Below are 16,709 nucleotides of genomic sequence, written 5' to 3'. Positions count from 1 at the left end.
TCAGAGGACTTTCCTAAGATTACAGTTATTTAATGGCAGAGGTTGGATTTGAGTTCAGGTCTGTCTGGTTCCAGAACCTATGCTCTTAACATCTACACCAAGCTGCCTCTTAGTTCTTTGAGGGCAGCCTCATTAAAAAAAAAATACAGCATAGGAGTTTATTGCATCTGTATCATAATTTAATTAATCTTATGTTAGTGGACATAAGATTGTTCTGTTACTGAAAGATTTTTCAGAGCTTTTAATATGCTAATATGCATTATGAACCTCTTAGGAGGTGGATATAGTAGGCAACGTGTCCAAAACTTCCTTAACCATGGCATCCTTTTCTCTCACAGAGTACTTGAGAGACTGGAGCATTGGGGATCAGATTTTGGTGTGCATCTGCATCATCTGGGATGCTTTTCAAATGCAGATCCCCAGGCCTCGACTAAAGTGCTTCTGATATGGATAATTTATAGACCACACATTGAGAAATACTGCTGTGTGCTGTGGGATTAATATTTGATGTGTAAAATGAATATGAGTGGCTACATAACCACAGTTTTATCGATCAAAGACATGACTAGCTGGGAGACAGAAACACTCTTTTCCCTTCCCTCCTCAGGTCACCTAATCATCAGAACCTTATTCACTCCAATGCAAGAAACCCACATCAAGGATGCATTAATCTGGCATCCCAGTGAGCTAAGTTCCCAGGAGACTAAGCCACCAGTGACCATCACACCTCTCCACCTCCCTCAACGAAGAACTCTGCCACTACTGAAAGTATAAGATAATAATAGATTAAAATCAATTAATCAATAAGTTAATATTCCATGCATATGCTAACTCTTACTATTGGGACCTCTTCTTTTCAGTTTCTATCATCTACAGATACATTAAGAATAGTCAGTTTCGTTTCCTTCCTTCTTTCCTTCTTTCCTTCCTTCCTTCCTTCCTTCCTTCCTTCCTTTCTTTCTTTTTCTTTCTTTCTTTTTTTTTTTTTTTTTCTGAGACAGAGTTTTACTCTTGTTGCCCAGACTGGAGTGCAATGGTGCGATCTCAGCTCACCGCAACCTCTGCCTCCTGGGTTCAAGCAATTCTCCTGCCTCAGCCTCCTGAGTAGCTGGGATTACAGGCATGCACCACCATGCCCGGCTAATTTTGTATTTTTAGTAGAGATGGGGTTTCTCCATGTTAGTCAGGCTGGTCTTGAACTCCAGACCTCAGGTGATCCACCCGCCTCGGCCTCCCAAAGTGCTGAGCCACCACACCTGGCCTAAGAATAGTCAGTTTGTAACACAAATATCTGCAGAACAAGAATTAACCCAATAGGGACAAAAACAAATATGAGAGAATAAATGTTATTATGTGTTTTTTAAACTGTGAGTTTGGAAAAGTACAAGATGTCCTGCTTGTGCTCTCAAGTGATATTTAATATCAAATCCCACTCACCATTGCAGGTTATTGCTTAAGGGTCACCTGAGGTCAAAGTGGAGACAGGAGAGAAAGGACAAAGGGGGAAAGGATGAGAGGGTGAAGACATATCCAGAATGCTCAAAGGAGTGCTTAGGAGGGAGGCTCCTGGAAACATTCATCTCCAGTGAGTGGACAGGGGGGCTTACTTGAGAAGGAGCCAGAGTAGCCTATTGCTATTCAACCCCAAACCCTGCACTTGAGACCCCCTCCACAAATCACATACTGAGATTTCCAAAATACCCTTACCCTTAGAATCTCAAAGGATTCTCACTTCAGCTGCAAGAGGCCAAAGGGGCATTACTACACACCTTATTTGACAAGTAGGGCTTTAAAGGCAACAGTGGTTTGGAAGAGGCAATGTCTAGTGTAGAAAAGGAAACTACACAGATCATGATGCAGTGGAAAGTATACTGGAATTTATAAATTTACATTTAGCAGAATCTCAAGCATGTAAAATTGCATAGAAAAAAGCTGGAAGGAAATATGGATCCAATATTGATCGTTAAGGATGAATGACGTTTTCTTCTTCATACGTGTCTGGGTTTTCCTCTCCCCTCAAACATTTTACAATGGGCTTTGTTGTTTTTATATATAATAAAAAGGTAAATACCAAATAAAAATAGGGCATAAGCCTAAAATTCAAGTTCCATCTCTGCTCCTCTCACTCTCTGAGACTCAGTTTCTACAACCGTCCTCAGGGAACTAAGGTTGGATGGAGATATTGACTGAGAGAAAGGAAAAGAAAGGGAAAGAAAAGAAATGGAAGGAAAGGGAAGAGAAAGAAAAGAAAGGGAAGGAAAAGGGAAGAGAAGAAAAAGGAAGGGAAGGAAAGGTCAAGACTGAGATGGTGGTCTAGTTGAGGTTATCTTGGAAAAGGAGATACTGTTCTCTGACCTTAGAGATGGTGGCTATGATAATGCTTTGCAAATTGTGAAGAGCTATTATGCAAATGACAAGACTCATTGTTCTTAAAGACCCCTGCTCCCCATCATACATATGGGTGCATGCATACACTCACACACACACACACACACACACCCCTTCCCTAAACTGCTTGAACATTTACACTTTGGCTCAATTTTCTCTTCCATTTCGGTGACCTCATTACCAATTCCAGGCAGAGTCTGTTCTCTGCTTGTCACTAGCCAATCTAGCTACCTTGGATTCCCCAGCATATCTGAAATTTTTCCCCTTATAGACTGTTCTGTCATTAACAAGTGTCATCTACGTAACCCAAAGCCATATCCCAGAGCTCTGCAAGAGCCAGCATAGTGACTAAAAATGCAGCCTGGTCCAACCAGGACAGGATCTACATTTCCTTATTTCAAGCCAGATTAACTACCTCATTAATGATAATTCCTCACCTATGCCCAGAGTCTATGCTTTGCAAAGAAGCTGTATATTCTGTATCTTTCTGGGGCCTCACAGCAGTACTGGAAGGGAGGCAGGTCAGAGATGGACACTCCTGTTTACAGAACACAGAGAGGGCAAGTGACCTGTTATAGAATCACAGAGAGTGAGTAAAAGACAGTGTCAGAATTCAAATCCAACTTCATCCCATACCCAAGCCAGGCTCTTTCTCCTATACCATAGCATTCGCTTACAGTTGGATATGGAGAAAGGAAAATACAGAAAATGAGTAACTATGCACATGACCATTGAGAGATTCAACATGACATGGTTGCAAAACCTTTTTCTTACTGGAATAAGACAACATCCAAGACTTGTAATAAGACTCCATTTGGAATCTGGAAGCCAGATAAGAGAAAGTTCTCTCTCTGAGATTAGCACTGGGCTCTTCCACGAATCATTTCTTCCTTCATTTGTGCATTCACTTATTCATTATATAATCATTTATTAAATATTTCATATGTACCAGGCACTGTACTTAGTGCTGATGGATAAGATGTAAAGAAAGGCAGGATATGGTCCAGAGCCTCATGGTCTAGAGGGAGGAATTTAAAACAGATTTGGCTAATTCCAAATACATAGCAAAGTAGCATTCGTGCCATGAAAGAGTAAAATGCTCTGGTAGCCTAGAGAAAAGATTCAGATCTGTTTGCTGTTTGGGGGATGTGGGATAACTTCATGGTATATGAAACCGACCAAGGAAGGACGAGTAGAATTTGAAGAAATAGGAACTGGGTGGGTGTAGGCACTGCCAGGAAGAGAACAGCATGATGTAGGCACAGTGGTAAGAAACCAGACGGATTAGATGGGAATCAGTGAATAATTCTATTCTGATGGAGCTGGGATTGGATACAAAAAAGAAAAAGATAAGATGGGAATATATGTTTGGGCCAGATCATGGTAAGTTTGGAATACTGTGGGCCCAGCATCAGTTTCCATCTCAGAGGCCAGCAGCAGTGGCTGTGCAGGAAGGATTTGAGGAAGGCACAAAGGATGGACGCTGCTCTCTTGGATCCAGAGGCCAAGGGAAAAAATAGTGATGCCTACATTGGTTCCAAAAGAGGGAAGGCCACACTAAGTCTTTTTGGCAGGTTAGCAAATAGTGGCAAGTTGCTTTCAGAGAAAATGTGCTCAATTTTTAAAAATTATTTTTATATATTTAGGGGGTACAAGTCCAGATTTCTTACATGCATATATCGCCTAGTGGTGAAGTCTGGGCTTTTAGTGTACCCATCCCCCCAAAGAGTGAACATTGTAGTCAATATGTAATTTTTCAATCCTTAGCCGTCTCCCACTCTCCCACCTTTTGGAGTCTCCAATGTCTGTTATTTCCCTCTGTATGTTCATGTGTATCCATTGTTTGGGTTCCACTTCTAAGTGAGAACATGTGGTATTTATCTTTCTGGTACTGAGCTATTTCACTTAAGATAATAGCCCCCGGTTCAATCCATCTTCGTGGAAAAAAACACGACTTCATTCTTTTTATGGCTGAGTAGTATTCGATGGTGTATACATACACCACATTTTCTTTATCCAGTCATCCGTTGATGGACATATAGGTTGATTCTGTGACTTTGCTATTGTAACTAGTGCTGTGATAAACATGTGAGTGCAGGCATTTAAAAAAATAATGATTTATTTTCATTTCAGGATAAACCCAGTAGTAGGATTGCTGAATCAAATGGTAGTTCTATTTTTAGTTCTTTGAGAAATCTCCGTACTTGAAAATGCTCAAGTTTGTTCACTGAAATTTTGGCCTTGGCACCTTTCCCAGTTCACCTTCTATGCCCTTACCTGTGCTAAACTTTAAACATGTGGTGTCATCCTCGGCCTATCTCCCATGAATTCCACTTGTTGAGGATGCAGATTCATTTTGTTCAAGGTATTTTTCCTGCCCTTTGCTTCAATGGTCCTCAGTTCCCCAAAGTTAAAGCCACTGATACCTGTTTCTGCTCAGTCTCCTTCCTGGCTCCTCCTTGGCTTACTCCTTTGGACTTAGTCTTTTTTAGTTTAGTTCCTGGTCCTCTTCTCATAGTCTAATTTGAAGATGCCATTCCTGAGCAATATGGTCTACACTCCTGGTTGCAACCACTTCACCAATAACCTCTAAATCTGTATCTTCTCTTTTCTGAGTCCATGTCCCAGAAATCCAGTTGCCCCATTGTACATCTCTACTTTGATGTACCACAGTTAACTCCAACTCGAAATCTCTTCCACCATTCCAGAAGAAATAAACTTCCCACACAAACATGCTTTTCCACCTAATCTACTATCATATGCTTCATCATGCAAATTAGGCACCTAGACCTTTTTCTTGACACTCTCCACTCACTGTCCTCTAAATATCCAATCAATCGGCAAGTCTTGAAATTTCTACTTCTTTAATATTGGCTGAATATGTCTGCTTCTCTTTATCTCCCTGCTGATACCTCAACTGGATTCCTAAAATAACCTTCTAACTGATGTCCTTGACCCCAAATAGTGCACCCCAATTCTCACACAAGCCATTAATCAGCACTTTTTTCAAATATCACTTCTTCCAGGAAGCATTTCTGGATCCCTCCCAACCAGTCCTCTCTTCACATAGATCTTGCTCTGGGAATAATGGAATTAAATAGCATCCCATAGCCAAAGAACTTCAGAAATGCTGATGTTATATCCTGTTTCTGTAAGAAGAAATTGGGACAAGGGAGATTTACGCTCCCCAAAAATACTCTTGAGGTGTATTCTGCTGTGGACAATCCTGGGGTACATGTGTGCCCAAGAGAGCAGAAGTTCAGGAATTGGGAGTGGGCTCCAAGGGAGCAGCCAGCTCTGTAGAATCCACACTAATCTGCCTCCAAACACTCCAAGTTTTCTAATTTTACCCTTTTTCTTTGGCTTTCTCACCGAAGATGTGACCCACTGCTGCAGGGATTTGGGAAATAAAATGCATCATTAATCAAAAATTACTCTTCCCTAAAATAAAATATTAGCTCTGTTGGGTAGTTAATTGCATTATCAGAATGAACAGCTCATCCTCTTTTACAAGGGCTTTAAACACTGATCGCCTAATAAGTGCAGGAATTATAGTTAATCTAGCTCAAAATTTAATTATGATGAGTCATACATCACAAAGCAAGCACACAGGGGCAAAACTCTGGTGAAGTCACGTCCAACTGACCTTGACCCCAGGCCTGCTGGTTCTTTCTAAGTGGGAAATTGGAAATCCTTCCTGTTTGTGAGATAACAGGGACATCCAAACAAGACCCACCCCAGTCTACCTCAGAAGTCTTACGGGAAAGCCTGCCTTAATCAAATCTTGCAATGAGAAAGCCCAGAAGCAATTCTCCCTCTGGGCTCTGCCTTTCCAGACCCCTTTAGAGTATTATGCAGTTAGATTTGAAGAACACCATTACAGTGGATCTAGGCTGGGACTAGGTATTAAGGAATTGTGTGAGATGTTCAGAATTTCAAGAATGCATCTAAATATATAGTTTCAAAGACTTTCCTGGTTGACACAGACCTAAAAAGTCAACAGTTTCTCCACGTGGTATGGCTTTGTGTCCTCGAATTCTCCCAATTGCTCACATAACTGAGGACAATCTTCCAGGTTTTTTTCTGAGTAAAAAAAGCTGATCAGCCTTCTTCATTTGGAATTTTCCACTTCTAATAATGTGGTTTAAGAAGTTATTATCTTTAAGCAGTTACTGGCACCTAAATTATTTTCTCACTGGTCATTTTAATTATTTGTATACATATGCAGGTTGAACTCAATTGCATCACTTTTCACTAATGACTGCTAAATTCTTTTATATTTAACCCATTATTCAAGCTAGTCATGACTTTGGGGAATACTCTTTCTGCCCTCCAAAATAGCTGCATCTTCTTCTTGCTCTTTGCCATCTGTACTATTGAAAAGCAATCCTATTTTATTTTATTTTATTTTACTTTTTGCCTGTTTGGAAGTCATATATATTTTTTCTTCACCATTTTAAAGGTGTAGGTGTCTCAAGCTCTATGTATTTATTTCCTGATGAGGGTATTAAGGAAGCCTCTTATATATCCTTATTCAATCTTCTTACCCTCTAGGTTGACTTCCTTTTCTTGGTATTTTGGGGCTTAGGAAAAAAAGATTTTGGTCTAAACCTTCCATGATTATAGGCATGTTAGTCATATTTCCTTCTCTTCCATTTTGCTTGTCTGTTCTTGTGTACCAAACCATCCGAAATTTAGTGGCCTTAAGCAACAAATTTATGTTATTCATTATTTCATGGATTAGAAATTTGAGACGGCCTTGCCTAGTGGTTTGTTTCTCATTCATGTGGAGCTGGCTGGAGAGCTGGGACTGGACACTCCACTTTCAAGATAGCTTCTGCACCTACATGTCGGTCACCTCAAGGTCTGGAACCTTGTGCCCCACCTCAATATGACATCTCATCCTCCAGGCCCACTCCATATGACTTGAGCTTTTCATAGCATTGGTGGTCTTAGGGTAATCACATGTTGGCTGGCTTTCAAGAAATCAGTGAAAATTTCCAGAGCAGTTAAGAGCTATTCCAAGTACTGTAACAGCATCACTTCTATCATATTGTATTGGCAAAAGCAGTCACAGGTCCCATTCAGACTCAAAAAGGTAGAAAAATAGACTCTACTTCTTGATGAGGTAGTGGCATTGCAAAACAGCACATGGAATATGACATTGTTATAGCGATCTTTAGAAAATACAAACTTCCATACTTTCTATAGATTTCCAGACTTAAAAGTCTCATACTTTAAAATACACATGGAAAGACTGTACAAGAATAGAGAAGTTTCAAGAAATAAAGATTTAAGGAATTGGACTATTTACCTTGAAGATAATATCATGTAGTGGATGAAACAGGGATTTAAATTCATAAAAATCTAGATTCAAATCCTATCATGACTCTTACAAATTTTAAACCCATGGAAAAATAACTTTATACATCAATAAACATTTACTAAGCATTTTAATATGCTATCATTGTGCTAGAAACATAGGTATACATAAATGCCTAAAACAATATATAAGCCTTCAAAAAGGGTCTTGAATGAGACCCATGTTTCATGTTTGGGTAACCAGTTGTTTTGTGTTGCTATTTACTGTGATAAAACCTACAGGAGGAGATAATAGTTTCTGTATAAGCCAAAGTGCAGGGTTAAGCAGGGGAAGATGTCAAATAGGCAGTCAGAAATACTAGAATACTGAATGGTCTGGTCTAAAGATGCAGTTTTGGCAGTGATCAAAATAAAAATGGTAACTGAAGCCCTAGAAGTGTGTGAGTGTGCAGAGCGAGAAGAAAAGGTGGCATAAAAATGATCCCTAATAAAACATCAGTGTTTAAGGGGTAAATGGTGAAAAAGGAACTTGCAGAGAAAAGATTACTGGATTTGAAGACATAGCATTAGAAACTTGAAAATTAAACAAAGAGAGGAAAAATAAAAAATATCAACATAGTGTTAGTGAGCTGTGAGACCATTGAAATCAGCCTCATAGACATAATCAGAGTCATCAAAGGAGGAGGGAGGACAGAAAAAATATTTTAAGAAATAATGGCTGAATATTTTTCAAATTGGATAAAAATTATGAACCCACATATCTAAGAATCTCAACAAATCCCAAGCATAAAAATTGTGAAAAACTACACCAAGGGACATCATAACCCAATTGCTTAAAATCAGTGATAAAGATAAAATGTTATCTTTAAGATAAATCTTAAAAGAAGCTTTATTTACAAGGGGACAGGGAGTGGGGTAGGTTAGGCAGGTGGTGGAAGACACATTACCTAAAGAGGAACAATTATAAGAAAGACAGCAGATTTCTTGTTGGAAACGATGCAAGTTTTAAGACATCAGAAAACAATATCTTTAAAAGCACTGAAAGAAACCTGTTAACCATGCTAACAATGGACACAGGAAAGCTAAACTGGCTATATCAATACATGCAAAGTAGATTTCAGACCAGTGAGGGTCTTTTCATAATGTTAACATGGTTAATTCATTAAAAATACATAATAATCTTATATAATGAGGTTCAAAAATACATGATGCAAACACTGATAGAGCTTAGACAAATCCACGATTATAGTTGGAAATTTCACTACCCTTCTGTCTTAGTCTATTTTGTGTTGCTATAAAGGAATATCTAAGGTTGGGTAATTTTTAAAGAAAATAATTTTACTTGGCTCATAGTTGTTCAGGTTATACAAGAAGCATGGAGCTAGCATTTGCTTCTGATGAGGGCTTCAGGGAGCTTCCACTCATGGCAGAAGGCAAAAGGGAGCCAGCAAGTACAAAGATTGCACGGCAAGAGAGAAAACAAGGTGTGGGGAAGTTCCAGGCTCTTTTTAACAACCAGCTTTTGCGGGAACTAAGAGAGCAAGAACTCACTTTCCCTCATCTCAGGGAGGACACTAATCTATTCATGAGGTATCAGCCCCCATGACCCAAACACCTCTCATTAGGCTCCACTTCCAACGTTGGGGATTAAATTTCAACCTAAGGCTTGGAGGTGTATCCAAACTATAGTAGCAACAAATTATAGAAAAGTAGAAGGTTAGTGAGATTAGAAAAGACTTAAAAAGCACTTTCAATGAAATTGACCTAAGTGACATTTATAGAGCACTTCATCCAAAGTATTGGAATAAATATTTTTCCAAGTACAGATAGAACATTTATCATGATAGACCATATTCTGGCTCATAAAACAAACCTGAATACTTTTAAAAAATAGTAAAATTATACAAATATATTCTGATCAATATGGAATTGAATTAGAAACCAGTAACAGAAAGACATCTGAAAAGTTCCCAACTATTAAAAAAAAATCCTGAACAATACACTTAAGTTACCCATGGGTCAAATAGGAACTCATAAGAAATGGAAAATACTTTGAAGTGAATAAAAATGATAATGCAAAATACCAATTTTGCAGATTGCAGCTGAAGTAGTAGTGCTCAGAGGACAATTTATACTATGAAAGGCTATATTAGAAAAGAAGAAAGGGCTCATATCAATAATCTAAACTTCTACTTTAAGAAACTATAAAGTAAAAGCAAATTAAGCTCAAAGTAAGGAGAAAGAGGGACATAAACATAAGGGTAGAAATCAATAAAATATTATGCAAAACAGAAAAACAATAGAGAAAATCAACAAAACCAAAAGCTAATTTTTTGAGTAGATCAATAAAATTGTTAAACCTCTAGCCAGACTGTTCAGGAAAAAAAAAAAAAACACAAAGAAGACACAATTTACTAATATCAGGAATGAGAGGGGTGATACCACTGCAGATTTTACAGATAATGAAAGGATATTATAGACAATTTTAGGCTAATAGTTTCAACAACTTAGATGAAATCAGCAAGTTTCTTAAAAGATGTAAGCTACCAAAGCTCACTCAAGAAGAAAGAATTTGTAGTTGAAAACCTTTCTGCATAAAAAATTATAGGATCAGATAGCTTTTCCGGTCATTTTTACCCAATATTGAAGAAAGAAATAATACCAACCCTACACAAACATTTCCAGAAATAGAAAGATGAGGGGATACTTTACAACTCAGTCTATGAGCCAGCATTACCCTGAGACCAAAACCAGTCATAATCAATACAAGTAAAGAAAACTATATATCAATATCTCTTACAAGCATATGCATTAAAATGTTTAACTAGTTTTATGAAATCAAACCCAGTAATACATTTAGAAGATACTACATCATAGTTAAGTGAAATTTATTCAAGGATTGCAAAGTTGGATTAATATTTGAAAATGTCAATATGTAATAATTCACCATATTAACAAAGAAGATCCATATAATTCTCTTAGTAATGTAGCAAAAACACATTCTACAATATTCAATGTCCACTCCTGGTGTTAAAGATAGAAACTTCTATGCAAACCTGCCATAGAAGAGAGCATCTTCAAACTGCTAAATGGAAAGCCTACTGCTAATATCACACTGAATGCTGAAAGACTGAATGCTTTTGCCCAAAGATCAGGAGTAAGGTAAGGGTGTCTACTTTCACCACTTCTGTTCAACATTTTACTGGAGACCATACTGAATACAATAAGGTGTGAAAATACATAAAAGACATATGTATTTGGAACAAAGATATTTTATTCCCAGACTACAGGATCATCTCCTGTAGAAAATCGAAAGGGATCTACAAAAAAGCTACTAAAAGTAATAAGTGAGTTTAGCAAGGTTGCAGGATACAAGGTCAATATACAAAAATCAATTTTTTTTTACCCTAGCAACAAACAAAAGAAATTTGAAAAATTTTAAATATTATTTTCAATACCATCAAATAATATAAAATACTTAGGAATAAATTTGACAAACAACATGGAAAACATGTACATAATATTGCTGAAAGAAATTTTCAAAGACCCAAATGAGTGGAATGATATGTTTATGGATCAGAAAGCTCAATAATGGTAGGATTTCAGTTCTCTCCAAATTGATCTAGAGATTCATCATAATCCCATTCAAAATCCCAGGAGGCTTCTTTATAGATATTGACAAGTTGATTCTAAAATTTACATAGGAATTCAAAGGACCTAGATGTGTCAAAAACAACTTTCACAAAAAACAAATAACTGTCTGGTTTTAAGATTTATAGTAAAGGTATAATAATCAAGACAGTATAGTATTGGTGTAAAAACAAACTTATATATCAATAGAACAGAATAGAGAGTCCAAAATAGACCTACACATATAAGGTCATTTAATTTTTCACAAAGATGGCAAGGCAATTTAATGGGGAAATCTTTTTCAACAAACAATGCTGAAACAATGGAATTATCACATACAAAAAAATAGGGCCTCAGCCCTTATCTCATGCTATGTACAAAATTTAACTCAAAATGGATCAAAGACTTAAAAGTAAGAGCTAAAACTATAAAACTTCCAGCACAACACTTAATAGAAATTCTAAGTGACTTTACATCTGGCAAATATTTTCTAAATAGAATACAGTAAGCATGAGAACTTAAGCAAAATTGATAATTGGACTTCATCAAAAATAGAAACTATTGTTTCCTAAAAAGCACTATTAGTAAAATAAAAAGGTAAGTCACAAGTGGGAGACAGCATTTACAAATCACATATCCAATAAAGGAATTGTGTCTAGAATATGTAAAGAACTTTTATAACTCAGTAATAAGAAGATAGGCAATACACTAAAAATAGGCAATAGATTAGAATGGACACTTCACAAAAGAAGAAATACAAATGGCAAATATACACATGAAAAGATGTTCAACACCATTAGTCATTAAAGAAATGTGAATGAAAACCACAGTGAGATATCATTACACATCCATTAGGACGTCTGAAATGAAAAGACTGACCATACCAATGTTGGTGAGGATGTAGAACAACTGGAATTTTCATTCATTCCTCATGGGAATATGAAATGGTATGTTCACTTTGGAAAACAATCTGGCAGTTTCTTAAAAAGTTAAACATATACCTACCTTACAACCCACTCATTCTTCTCCTAGCTATTTACCCAAGAGAAATGAAAGCATATATACTAACCCACAAATGCTCATTGCAGCTTTATTAAAAACAGCCCCAAACTGTAAACAACCCAAATGTTCATCAACAGGAGAATGGATAAATTAATTGTGGCATATTTGTACAGTGGGATGCTACTCGGCAATTTAAAAGAGCAAACTGTTGATGCATGCACAACATGGATGAGTCTCAAAATAATTATTTTGAGTGAAATAAGCCAGACAAAAGAGAGTACATCCTGTCTGAATCCATTTATATAAAATTCTAAAATATGCAAATTAACCTGTGTTGATAAAAGCAGATCAATGGCTGCTTAGGGACTGTGTGTGGGCTGTTTGGTTTACCAAAGGGTATCTTGAAACTTTTGTTGGTGATAGATATGTTCATTATCTTGATTGAGGTGATAGTTTCATGGGTGTATACATGTGTCAAAACTCATCAAAATATATATTTTAAATATGTGCAATTTATTATATGCTTCAATACAACTGTAATAAAAAGTAAGAGCAAGACTAAAGAGCAATCATGGTAAATGTAGCACAGTGGAGTGGTATGATTGATTACACTGAATTGAAAAAAGAATAGGAAGTGATAAAGCTGAGATTGGGTATAGACTACTGTTTTTTAGGCTTAAAAGATGAGAGGAGCTTTAATAGTAGATGAAGGGGGCAGTGGTGCCAAGAAAAGATTTCTAAAGAAGAGGGACAGTTGAGCATATGAATAACCTGAGGTTAGGAAACTGGTAGGGAGAGAGGGAATAAAGAGTCAGGAAAGAGAATGGATAATAGTGTAAGCAAGGTTCTAGGGGAGATAGGAGAAGGAAAATTAGAGGAGGGTGTACAGAGCAAAAGTGGAGAAACTAGAGGATGAGGGCCAGTTCTTCTGAAAGTAAAAGAGAAATGCGAAGTGAGAGCTAATGAAGCCAAAGAGACCTTTGTAGGTATGGGGGCAAGGAGCTGAAGTTAGCCTCGATCTCCTTTATGAAGTAGGAGTCTGAGCCATTGTATGGGGTGTGGTGACAGTAGAGTGAAAGGGGCTGTTGTTTGAGAGGAGTGATGAAAAAACCTGGAGTACAGATAGGAGGAAAATTGGAGAAAGAGGTGACCTGAGGCATGTGAAAGGATTGCAGGGTGGCCAGCAGGACCAACTGAGGTTGGAAATTCTGTTAGAGGCAACAATACTTGGGGTGCTGCTCCTTTCTCCCACAGTGGCCATTATGACATCAGAGAAGTCACTGGTTTGGAGAGACTAAAAACTGAGGCTAAACAGTGCAGATGTGGTCATTGGAGGGCAAGGGGACGAAGAGGCAGTCAATACTAAATCAATATGCTCCAAGATCTAGGCTGGACAAGGAAAAAAGTGAAGAGAAAAGGAAGGTCTTGAGCGCTGGACCCCTCAGTGAAGCCAAAGAGCAAATGGCATGGACCCAGCCTTCATTAGGAGATTTGGGCCTCAGTGGGATATTGGAGTTGAAGCCACGCCCAGTGATGCCAAGTGAATGGGAGTGGTTGAGGCGCTCAGAAGTTAAAGGTCAGAGAGATATGAGGCCAGGGTGTTTGGGGTGGGACTTCCATGTGTATATTGTTGAGGACACCCAGGATGAGGACAGAACTTGGAGTGTCAAGGAAGTCTGTGAGCTGGTCCTCAGAGTTCAGGAAATGATCATCACATGGGTGGTAGATACAGGTATAGTATGATGCTCTATGTCTTTTTTTTTTTTTTTTGAGATGGAGTCTCACTCTGTCGCCCAGGCTGGAGTGCAGTGGCCGGATCTCAGCTCACTGCAAGCTCCGCCTCCCGGGTTTTACGTCATTCTCCTGCCTCAGCCTCCCGAGTAGCTGGGACTACAGGCGCCCGCCGCCTCGCCCAGCTAGTTTTTTGTATTTTTTAGTAGAGACGGGGTTTCACCGGGTTAGCCAGGATGGTCTCGATCTCCTGACCTCGTGATCCGCCCGTCTCGGCCTCCCAAAGTGCTGGGATTACAGGCTTGAGCCACCGCGCCCAGCCAATGCTCTATGTCTTAATGGAATTTCATGCCCTGAAATCTAGTGGAAAAAACAGTTCTACTACTGAAAAGATTAATTTTAATTTGATTAAATTCTAGGAACAAAGTTTCTATATAGTCAATTTTGTATTTTTTTTCCTATGCCAGTTTTCTGAAGGGGTAGTTTGAACACTTAGTTCATTGCATCTCTGAGAGAACAAATTAAGATAATGAATTTAAAATGCTCAACCCAGAGCCTGGCACCTAGTAAGTGATCAGTAAATGGAAGCAGCAGCTATTAATATTACTGTGCTTTTGATTTGTTTTACCCATTAAGTAATGTTATCTCTTTGAAGACTTATTTCTACAGCCTAGGGATTTTCTCTGGAGCTATAAGACACAGTTCTGTCTCTGCAAATGACAAATCCTCTGACATCTAAAGACAGCCAAGACATCTCTCAACCCTAGGCAAAATATCCCCAATTTCTCCCCTGCTCCTCCAAGGATCTCCTTTCCAGAATCCCAGTGAAAAAAACACAAAGCAAGTTCAGTCATAACTTGTCTGGTTTCACAGGTTCACAGCTAGAGAGAAATTTAGCCTCAGGACAAATTGTACCTTGAGTCTCACTCATACACGATCCTCCAAGGATCTCCTTTCCAGAATCTCAGTGAAAAAAACACAAAGCAAGTTCAGTCATAACTTGTCTGGTTTCACAGGTTCACAGCTAGAGAGAAATTTAGCCTCAGGACAAATTGTACCTTGAGTCTCACTCATACACGATTTAGATGATACTTTGCACTTAAGACTTTAGAGTTGTTGTTGGACTGAGTTAAGACTTTTGGGTCTGTTGAGATGGACTGCATATATTTTGCATGTGAGAAAGACATGAATTTTGGGGGGCTAGGGGCAAAATGTTATGGAATGAAAGTATGTGTCCCCCCAGAACTCATATGTTGAAGCCATAACTCCCAATGTGTTGGTAGTTAGAACGGGATCTTGGGAGGGTTAGATGAGGTAATGATTACAGAGCCCTCATGATGGGATTAGTACACTTATAAGAAGTGATATCAGAGAACTAACTCTCTCTCCCTAGAAGCAATATCAGAGAACTAGTTCTCTCTCTCTCTCTCTCTCTCTCTCTCTCTCTCTCTCTCTCCCTCTGTGCCATGTGTGGATACAGTGAGAAAGCAACCATCTGCAAGCTGGGAAGAGAGCCCTCATTGGAACTCAACCATGCTAGCACCCTGATCTTGGACTTCTAGCCCCCAGAACTGTGAGAAAATTAATTTCTGTTATTTAAGCCACCCAGTCTATGGCATTTTATTATGGTAGCTAGGGCTAAGATGTGTATCTTTACTAGAGTTCTGACTTTACATAGTATCCTTAGCATGTGCATATGTCAGATTTTACTTATTCAGTCTTTTAGTGATAGAAATCTAGATTGCTTTCAGTGCTATCACAAACAATGATTTTATAAACATCCTTGCACATGTCCCTTAATGGTTCTGTTACAGAATTATAAACTCATTCATAGAGTTTATGCATATTTAATTTCATTAAACACCTTCAGATTGCTCTCCTGAGTGGCTCTACCACTTCACACTCCAACAAACAGAACTTAATATATGATTTATCATATCATCATCAGCTCATAATATTATCTGGCTTTATAACTTTGCCATTCAAATGTGTGTTAAGCAATATTTTGTGAATTTTAAAATTTGCATTTATATGAGTACTACTGCAACTGGGCATCTTTCCATAGATTCATCCGTAGATGTAGTTCCATCTACATCCAAAATGGATTTGAAACAGATTAACATAAAAATTCAGAGAAATAGGGCAGATAAATAAAGATCAAAGGAATGATAGGAAAATCATGTAGAGAAAGGGAGAACCAAGGGTGAAACAGTTTCCTCTACCTAACATAACTCTGAGTTTCCTGGCAGCCAAGAAAAAAAGGAAAAAATGATTCGTTTATTCGATAAATGTTTTGTGTTGTAGCTTTAAGGTTTGAATTTCTTTGGTCTGTTAGCTGAGTTTCAGGATAGATAGAAAATAAACATAGTTTTGAGAAAATAATCTGACTAAATCAAATCCTCAAAGTGTAAGCATCAGAATAACACTAGAGAAAATATTCCTCAGGGCTGAATCATCTTACTAATCATCGTATCTGCAAATAGCTTTTGAGACATTTGTTTTGGTTTGAAAAATATTTTTAAGACATGTTGATTTTTAAGTTTTTTTCTAAAAAAACTTTTGAGCAGTAGGAAGCAGACTGCATATAACCATTCTGAAAATATTTTCGCAAAACACTGTGATGCTTAACAGTGCTT

General features: G+C 37.9%; 1 long non-coding RNA gene across 1 annotated transcript in view; it reads left to right on the top strand.

The window, feature by feature from the left end:
- Positions 1-15,606, top strand: part of LOC126945709 (uncharacterized) — a 40,857-nt gene extending 25,251 nt beyond the window's left edge. The window contains exon 3 of the long non-coding RNA XR_007722536.1: positions 15,554-15,606. This is a non-coding gene — a long non-coding RNA (uncharacterized LOC126945709). The remainder of the gene's footprint in view (positions 1-15,553) is intronic.
- Positions 15,607-16,709: the final 1,103 nt, after the last annotated feature.

This window comes from Macaca thibetana, chromosome X (assembly GCF_024542745.1).
Source record: "Macaca thibetana thibetana isolate TM-01 chromosome X, ASM2454274v1, whole genome shotgun sequence".
NCBI classification, from domain to species: domain Eukaryota; kingdom Metazoa; phylum Chordata; class Mammalia; order Primates; family Cercopithecidae; genus Macaca; species Macaca thibetana.
This window is presented reverse-complemented; position numbering and strand designations above follow the sequence as displayed.